The following is a 10,000-nucleotide window of genomic DNA, read 5'->3' as shown; positions in this document are numbered from 1 at the left end:
ACACATAGACTGCCCTCTGAACACATAGACTGCCCCGTGAACACATAGACTGCCCTCTGAACACATAGACTGCTCTGTGAACACATAGACTGCCCTCTGAACACATAGACTGCCCTCTGAACACATAGACTGCTCTGTGAACACATAGACTGCCCTGTGAACACATAGACTGCTCTGTGAACACATAGACTGCTCTGTGAACACATAGACTGCCCTGTGAACACATAGACTGCCCCGTGAACACACAGACTGCCCCGTGAGAGCACATGAAAGTAAATGGTACATTTATATAGCGCTTTTATCCAAAGAGCTTTACAATTTGTTCCTCACATTTCACCCATTCACTCACACATTCACACACCGACGGCGGAGGCGACCATGCACGGTGCCAACCTGCTCATCGCCGAGCAGTTAGGGGTTAAGTGTCTTGCTCAGGGACACTTTCGACACGCTGCCCTTGGAGGAGCGGGAATCGAACCAGGAACCTCCGGATAACCAGACGACTGCGTATACCTACCAAGCCACTGTCTCCCAGTAGGCACCGTGTTGGCCTCTTTCAGAGTGTCCCTTCTACAGATGGAGCAACTGGTTTTCCTAGCTCCATTTGACTGGCAGCAATAGGGGGCGCTCACGCTGAGCTCTCGTGTTGATCTTCTTGTGGAAGTGCTGTACTGTTTTCTGCCACCAGGAGGCGCAAAGACATTCCGGTGTGTTGGCTGGCTGGTTATCTGTTAATCTCATTGTACTGTAAATATCTAAATATCTATCCATTGAAAATATTTATCCCACTAATGCTTAGTTGTAAGTTGATCAATCTAGTGTGATCTATGCACAAAGATTATTGCTTTTTTCAGCAGATCTTAGTTAGAACAATATTGTATAAGTTAAGCAGTGTTGTGTTTATGTGAACTATTTTAGCTAATTTCAATGAAGTGTACAGTAATGCCTCAGTGAAGTATACATCTGCAGCTCATCTGTGATAATATATATATATATATATATATATATTAGGGATGCTCGATATTGGCTTTTTTACCGATACGATATACAGATATTGTCCAACTCTTAATTTCCGATACCGATATCAACCGATACCGATATATGCAGGGTTTCCCCCCCCCCAAAAAACGGAATAATTTCAGGTAATTAACATTGCATATCTCTTGTTGTGGAATTAACACAACATTATGCATACTTTTGACAATAAATAAAATCAGAATGTGTTCTTACTTGCTTGCCTGGGTAAATAAAGGTTTTAGAAATGTAAAAAAAAAAAAAAAAAAAAAAAAAATTTAAACCGATACCGATATTTTCCGATATCACATTTTAATGCCAATATCGGCCGATAATATCGGACATCCCTAATATATATATATATTATATGATAATAATAATAACAATAATATAATAGTAATAAAATAATAATAATATATATATTATATATAATATATTATATATATTCTACAGTATCTCTTTGTATTGATTGATTGATTGAAAAGTTTATTAACAGATTGCAGAATGGGTACAGTACAGTACAGCTCAATACATACAATTGTTAAGGGGATGCAGACCAGAGAAAGACTTTCGTCTTGTTTACATCAGGGTCCCCCATTTTCAATTCATCATAACATATATGACACACACGACATACCGATAGACAGTACTGCTACATCTATACATTTATGACATACCAGATTTGCAAATACAGTACTGTACATTGGAATACTGACAAAGCCATACTTGGTCATTTACTGTACAACTGGGTTAGGACATTTGTAGGGGCCAGTTTCGAATTGCAGTCTCCCGTAGGTGTTCTTTGAGAGTGTTTTTGAAAGTGGGTAGTGATTCACATTCCTTTACAGCTTTAGGTAGGGCGTTCCACATTGATGTGGCATAATTGCGAAACGTGTTTAGTCCCTTGTTTGAGCCGAATCTGGGTTTAACATGATTTGTGGAGCTCTCTCTGGTGTTGTGATCGTGGTATTCACTGACCTTTGGGAAGTATTTTGACATGTACATGGGTACCTTGGTCGTGTAGTGTATCTTGTAGACCAGGCCCATTGCAAGTTGCTGTACTCTGTCGTCTACTCTAAGCCATCCTAGGTTGTCAAAGTGGGCAGGGGTGAGGTGGGTTCTAGGAGTCAGGTCAAGCAGTAGTCTGACTAGTTTGTTTTGAGATGTTTGTAATTTGGTTTTTAGTGCCTTTGAGGTGCTTTGGTACCATGAGGAGCAAGCATAGTCGTAGTACCCTTGAATGAGTGCTCCTGCCAGAGTCTTCAGGGTATTCTTGTTTACCAGAGAGGAGATCCGGTACAAGAATCGAGTTCGTTGGTTGACTTTTTTTATTACATTGGATGTCATTTTGTCACAGGAAAGATTAGCCTCTAGGATGGAACACAGGTAGGTAATTTCATCTTTCCTTGTGACAATATTGTCACCCACTGTAACTGAGAAGCCGTCGGTCTTGCTGAGTTTGTTATTTGAACCGAAGAGAATGGACTCTGTTTTGACCATGTGTAATGATAGTTTGTTGTCGGCGAGCCATATGCAGATTTAGCCTAGTTCCGAGCTGAGGGTTTTTTCAACCTGTAACTTGTTCTTGTCAGAGACCAGCAGGGCTGAGTCGTCCGCAAACAGGAACAAGTTGCAGTCACAAGCTGACGACATGTCATTTGCATAAATTAGGAACAGTAGTGGTCCTAATATGCTTCCTTGTGGAACACCACAGCTCACTGGGAGGGGGGGGGGATAGGGTACCGTTTACCTCCACCATCTGTTCTCTCCCCTCCAGGTAGGATTGTATCCAGCTCACTGATAGACTATCAAAACCAATTGCTTTTAGCTTGTCAATCAGAATGGTGTGATTGACAGTGTCGAAGGCCTTTTGTAGGTCCAGCATGACCATGCCGCAGTATTTGCCCGCGTCCACCTCTTGTTTGATGTGGTCGTTCAAATAGAGAAGGCATGTTTCAGTAGAGTGGGATGTTCTGAAGCCAGATTGGAATCCGTCTGGCCTTTCAGAGTGTCCCTTCTACTGTATCTCTTTGTACAAGTCTGGTCTTTCAGAGTGTCCTTCTGTCTCTTTGTAAATGTCCTTTTATCTCTTTGTATACGTCTCTTTCAGAGTGTCCTTCTGTCTCTCTGTATACAGGTATGTCTCTTTCAGAGAGTCCTTCTGTCTCTTTGTAAATGTCCTTTTATCTCTTTGTATACGTCTCTCTCAGAGTGTCCTTCTGTCTCTCTGTATACGTCTCTCTCAGAGTGTCCTTCTGTCTCTCTGTATACATCTCTCTCAGAGTGTCCTTCTGTCTCTCTGTATACATCTCTTTCAGAGTCTCATCCTGTCTCTCTGTATACGTCTCTCTCAGAGTGTCCTTCTGTCTCTCTGTATACGTCTCTTTCAGAGTGTCCTTCTGTCTCTCTGTATACGTCTCTCTCAGAGTGTCCTTCTGTCTCTCTGTATACGTCTCTCTCAGAGTGTCCTTCTGTCTCTCTGTATACGTCTCTTTCAGAGTGTCCTTCTGTCTCTCTGTATACGTCTCTTTCAGAGTGTCCTTCTGTCTCTCTGTATTCGTCTCTCTCAGAGTGTCCTTCTGTCTCTCTCTATACGTCTCTCTCAGAGTGTCCTTCTGTCTCTCTGTATACGTCTCTTTCAGAGTGTCCTTCTGTCTCTCTGTATACGTCTCTCTCAGAGTGTCCTTCTGTCTCTCTGTATACGTCTCTCTCAGAGTGTCCTTCTGTCTCTCTCTATACGTCTCTCTCAGAGTGTCCTTCTGTCTCTCTCTATACGTCTCTCTCAGAGTGTCCTTCTGTCTCTCTCTATACGTCTCTCTCAGAGTGTCCTTCTGTCTCTCTCTATACGTCTCTCTCAGAGTGTCCTTCTGTCTCTCTCTATACGTCTCTTTCAGAGTGTCCTTCTGTCTCTCTGTATAGTAACAACCACCGCTAAGACCTTCCCGGACACTGTAGCCTTGTGATGAATGGGGCAATTGGCATTTTTCTGGAGTGTCATGTGTGTTTATTGACTCCTCATTTGCATACACTCTGGCAGAGGGAGACGAGGCTTCATGTTCAACCTCTCAGATGTCATCAGTCTAATTGGGACCACAGGGACAGGTACTTGATGTACCACCTGATGTGTGCAAGCTGTTGTGTCATACTGTAGGGCACATAACAACTTTGTTTCATTGTATCGCACAGAGATGCATTCCCACCACATTATTCACATCTACCACAGCAACCACACAGCAACACTGGACACTTTTCACTTTACATTTTAACACTTATTACTGTACATTTTACTGTATATTTCTGTATGTTTCTGGCTGGATAGTTGTATATTTAAGATTTTAGAATGTATATACATAGCAGAATGTATATCCTGGACCCTATTTTATTCTTTATTCTATTTTATTCTTATTTTTAATATTATTATATTCGTATTCCTATTTTAGTCGTATTGACTACCTAAATGTGTATTGTTGTTCAACAATGTGAGCGATCTGTAGTGCCGAATTTCTATTCTATTCTATGCTAACCATATCCCCTCTCTACCGGAGCACCGTAACACTGTGCCACTTACATTTACAATTTAATGAACACGCACGTGGTTTCCTGTTGGCACGGGTCGCCCCACACGGTACCATGTGACGGATTCAGCGGACAGACCTGACAGAGGTGTGTGTGTGTGTGTGTGTGTGTGTGTGTGTGTGTGTGTGTGTGTGTAGGTGTGTGTGTGTGTAGGTGTGTGTGTGTGTGTGTGTGTGTGTGTGTGTGTGTGTGTGTGTGTGTGTGTGTGTGTGTGTGTGTGTGTGTGTGTGTGTGTGTGTGTGTGTGTGTGTACTTGTGTGTCTTGGTCCGGTTTAGGTGTAATTGAATGGACGGCAAAGGCTCTAGAAGTAACAGGCAGCAGATGTCTGTTGACAGCCTAGGCTGTTGGAGCTGGTGGTATTGGACGGTGTGTGTGTGGGGGGGGGGGTTGTGCTGAGTAGGAATATGGATAGATAGATTCGAAAATAAATAGTTTGTTTTACTCATACATTTTACAGTACTATATACCTGTATGTCATGTATGTCCCTATGCCATAAATATCATGATGTCATGTATGTTGTGTATGTCATAAATGTCACTATGAATTGAAAATGGGGGACCCTGATGTAAACAAGACAAACGTCTTTCTCTGGTCTGCATCCCCTTAACAATTGTGTGTATTGAGCCGTACTGTATTGTACCCATTCTGCAATCTGTTAAATAAAGTTTTCATTCATTCATTCATTCATTCATTCATTCATTCATTCATTCATTCATTCATTCATTCATTCACATGTTCTCATTTTGAGCTGTAAGCCCTGCATTTGAATAAACCTCATTTGGATGTAAATTAATGGCTCAAACAAAAGTTCCATGAGCCCACAAAATCAGTCACTAAATCATTCACTGGCACCAAAATGTGTTGCTTAATGACATTGCTTAAGTCTCAATGCCCTGCAGCCTGTTGCACCAGCTGTGTGTAAATTCAAACTTAGCCCTAGTTATACCGTGAACTATTACCATGTGATTTACGCATTACTGAAATAAGTAAGTGATACACATGCCCTAGGGTAGTAGTGTAAATCATACAATACTAAACAGAATTATACTCTTTACGGTAAAACAGCAGTTTCTTCGCCACACAGCATAATTATTTCATTAATTACCAGTAGTAGTAGAGATTTATTGATATGATATTTCAATATCAATCTAGCTTACTACGATGTGCTATGATGCCAAGTGGTTCGTGCCAGCCAGCAAGCTAATGTGCACAGTTACCGTGACGATTTTGGTCATTGATTGGCCACTTTACATCTAAACTAGTTAGGTTGCCCAAGTAATCGTGTGGCCAATTTTACCAACCAATTTTAGCACTAAGCTTAGTTACTAAGCCACTAGTGTCATCTTTACACTCTAAAGTCCAAAGCACACGGTGGGCAAGCGACGTCGCCTGGCGATGCGATCAGCTGTCGCTCAACGACAATCGCTTAGCACCCCACACACCACACACGACCGTTCAGGTAATAGTAAGCTATACGTTCACTACTACCACCGATTGTAAGTAGAAAGGGTAATAACCACTGCGCTCATACAGGTGCGTAGTCCAAAAATAGTAAGTCACAAAAAAGGGAGTAGGGACTGCACTCAAGGAATATCGTTATTTTTTTTAAATTATATATGCACAAAACGTTTTCGACTGTCCGGCCTTCCTTAGGCCCCGTTTAGACGGAAACGCTAGCAGGTGAATCCGCAAAAATATTTTTACGGATGTGCCTTTCGTTTATACGGAAACGGCGTTTTTACGGGGTGAAACCGCAAAAAAGTGAGACTACCTTCCAGGGTGGAATTCCTAGAAACGCAAAACCTTTGCGCTCTCGTCTAAACTATCAAACCGTATAAATCTGTTAAAACGATGACGAAATGGTTGTCACGACTCTGGTCGCGCGTACTGCTTACGTCACAGGTAGCAGGTAAGCGCCAGTAGCCGAGACGTAAACAAAGCAAGTATGTCTGACTATATCAACGGAGATCACTTGAAGGCTACATTGGCAGTACTTTTAAAGACACAAGAATCAGTCCAGTTTTAAGATACGCTATTGGAGCTGGAATTACCGCGGCTGCTGGCACCAGACTTGCCCTCCAATGGATCCTCGTTAAAGGATTTAAAGTGTACTCATTCCAATTACAGGGCCAGCAGGTGCCTCGACTGGCCCGCGCCGTTCTGTGTTCTGAACGTAGCGTTATAGCAGTACTTTTAACCCTTTCACTGCCACACGACAGAAGGTTAACCCTTTACTATCACACAACCGGCTGTCGTGTGGCAGTGAAAGGGTTAAATACACAAGAATCTGTCCCGCGGCGTGAGTGGACCCACTGTCTGTGAGTGACTCTGCTTTGATCCAATCACATTCCCCATCCACAGTCTGCGAATCAGAGGCAGAGTAGGGCGGGTCTTCACAGCACGTCATGTGACATATGCGCCAATCGTGTGACAGCGGTGCTCCGTCGTTACAGCCTCGTCTGCACAGAGAATTCCACCCCAAAACGCTCGTCTAAACGCAAAATTTTAAGTGAAACCGCAAGACGACTTTTGCGGTTTCTGTTCACAAAACGCTCGTCTAAACGTAGCCTCAGTGTGTAATGAATAGTTACAACAAACAAGCCTTAACTAGGCTGTGTTCGACAACATGCAGGTGGAAACAATTAGTAATTAGCAACAGGCTAGGTTGACATCATGACAGGTGGAAATAATCAGTAATTAGCAACAGGCTAGATTGACAGGTAGATATTTCATCACAGTGACCATGAATGCGTAATGGCTATACACAGCCAAATTAAACTATTCGTTCATACCAGGTGGATACAGCGATTGGAGCCGATGAATTCATACACATTCCTGCTGCAAAAGGAGTTGTTCATGGTTGTCACCCCTTCTATTAAGATATACCGTCTCTAAACCTACGCACTTGAGGTCACTGATTTTATGATCCATTTCGTCAAAATGTCGTGCCACGGGAGAATTAATGTCGTGTGTTCGTTCAATCTGATTTTAAATTTGCGGGATGTCTGTCCGATATAGTATTTTTTTGGCCTGAAGATTGGCCTGAAGATTGGCCTGAAGACGTCCTCAGAGATCTACGATAGCCTACTATGACCACTGCTATGACAGCAGCATTAACACTTTCTGCGCCGACCCCGAAATTTCTCGGGTTACCTCGCCAGTGGTTGAGCGCCAGAACCCCCGAAAACTCGAGAAATCAAATATTTTTTAACCTCTTAACACATTCCCGGCCAATCACGTATATATACGTGATTTGGCGCCATGCTTAACACTTTGGCTGCCTAAGGTTAAATTCATGATATACCATAGATTGCCAGCGCTATTTGTCTATGGAGAAAGTCCCCTTCTTTGCAGGGCTATAACTTTTTAAATTCTATTGCTACATTGCCATTATTAGGGCCCATTCAAAGTCCTATATGTATTGTTCATTGTGTAGCAACGTTAAACTTTTTCATTCACATATTCATAGTAAAGTATGGTCTAATGTATAAGTATGTTTTCATCTCTTTCTGCAGCTTTCTCCAGAACGTGATATATAGCCCCAAATGCATTATATTGATGATGAAATACAGTTTGATGGCAATCAGCGCGATATAAAAAATTCCAACTAGACGTACTTCTAGAAGTTACTACACGTCATCTGATGTTGACCGGATGGGCGAGGGGGCGTTTATAATTCCGTGGGCAGCGTTATACCAATCATCTAATGTGGGTCAAATGTTGATAATAGCAGTTAGTATCGAAGACGGTAACGTTACACGCTCAAACTCACCCCAGTCTCCGCGCGCCGTTGGGCGATCATCGTAGAGTAGAAATTCTATCATTATGGGATGGCGATTTACCCGGTCCATCTCCAGCTTGTATAATGGTATATACGTCCAAATCATGTTGTTTATCGAGTTATTGGCAATCGATCGCTATGTAGCGTGACGAGCCAGAGTCACGGGACATGTACCGAGTGGCCGGAAGCAATACGGACGTCTAGCACAACCTCTATGGCACATCCTGTTTAAGCGATTGCGCCGATCGGCCACCAGATGGCGCTCCTGAACCGCCAGAGAGCTCAGTGGGTCCTGCTGGTGGATCTCAGGCCAGCGGAGGGGACATATGAATCCGATCGCAGATTTTTGAAATATTGATATAAGGACGACGTAAAGCGTCCTCCGGCAACTTGAGCATGGCCGGGAATGACGTCTAAAGACGGTTCCCGGCACCCAAAGTGTTAAAGGGACAATCACGTATATATACGTGATAAGCTTGTTTTTGCTTTTATTGCATTTTAATAACCTACTCAATGTCACAGAGCGGCACTGCAGATATACCCTAGTCTTGGGATTCGGAACAGTGCATTACCGGCCAGATCCTGGTAGTGGCGCTGTCTCGAGAATGGAGTACTCCTTGTTTTCAGACTGGATGTTATTTTTTCCCATTCAGGCCTAGTTTTTCTGTTAGCCTGAAGCGAGGGCTTCAGCCGATCGCCTGGAATACTTTTTGCGACACGGAATTCAGTATGCAGTAAAGGAATATAGCATCAGCCAATGGACATATCGATCCACCAGATGGTGATCAATAACTGGGAAATCCTTTTTGGGATCCAACCGGCCACAGGTAAGAATGATTTCACGTAGATTTCATGCTGATCAGGCCTTGTTATCATAGCCAACCAGCCGATCAGTGAATGAGGCTACAATAACGAATGCTGTTATTGGTAATCAATAATCAGAAATGACATCCCCCGCCCCCCCCCCCCCCTTTCATGCATTCATGGTGGAACATGATACCGATCATATGCATTTTGATTTTTAACTCTAGCTTGTGTAGGGACGAAACGCCAATCGATTTAACGTTATTAGCTTAGCGCCTTATAACTAGCCTTGCAGGAATTACCCCAGACCAATCCCATATAACTCTCATATTCATCACGCTATAAAATGGGAACATATTGATGAACAAATTATTTCTTTAAGGCATATTGAAGGGAAGGTTTATAGTGTCAATTGACAATGAGAATGGACACATAGCAATCATTTAAAATATAGATTTAGCTCTACAAACACCCTCACACATAGTTAAACCTTGTTATGAGAAGCTGGCCTTATAGAGTGGGGCTCGTCTAATCCCTGTGGCCGTCAATGTGTTAAGCCCCGAAGCCCTATTTTCTGGAATGAGTTCCAATGGTAACACAGAGGTCCGTGAGAGTGTATAGAATATTAACTAGTTTTTAGATCCTTTTTTCTTTATTCATTACAGGTTCACGGACCTCGGTGTTACCATAGGAAATCATTCTGAGATCCCGAGAGTGCAATACCGGCCGCATCATGCTACAGTAGGTGGCAGTATCGCCCACCCTTTGAAACCTTATTTCACACTGTGTGTCACATCTAAATGTAAATCGCTTCATCCGAGCA

General features: G+C 42.7%; 1 protein-coding gene across 1 annotated transcript in view; it reads left to right on the top strand.

Annotated features, from left to right (window-relative positions):
• Nucleotides 1-10,000, top strand: part of prex2 (phosphatidylinositol-3,4,5-trisphosphate-dependent Rac exchange factor 2) — a 317,978-nt gene that overhangs the window by 218,754 nt on the left and 89,224 nt on the right. The gene's annotated exons all lie outside the window — the stretch shown is intronic.

Source organism: Notolepis coatsorum (genome assembly GCF_963971535.1).
Source record: "Notolepis coatsorum genome assembly, chromosome: 12".
In the NCBI taxonomy this organism is placed as follows: Eukaryota; Metazoa; Chordata; class Actinopteri; order Aulopiformes; family Paralepididae; genus Notolepis; species Notolepis coatsorum.
The sequence above is the reverse complement of the archived record's forward strand: the minus strand, read 5'-3'. Positions and strand labels throughout refer to the sequence as shown.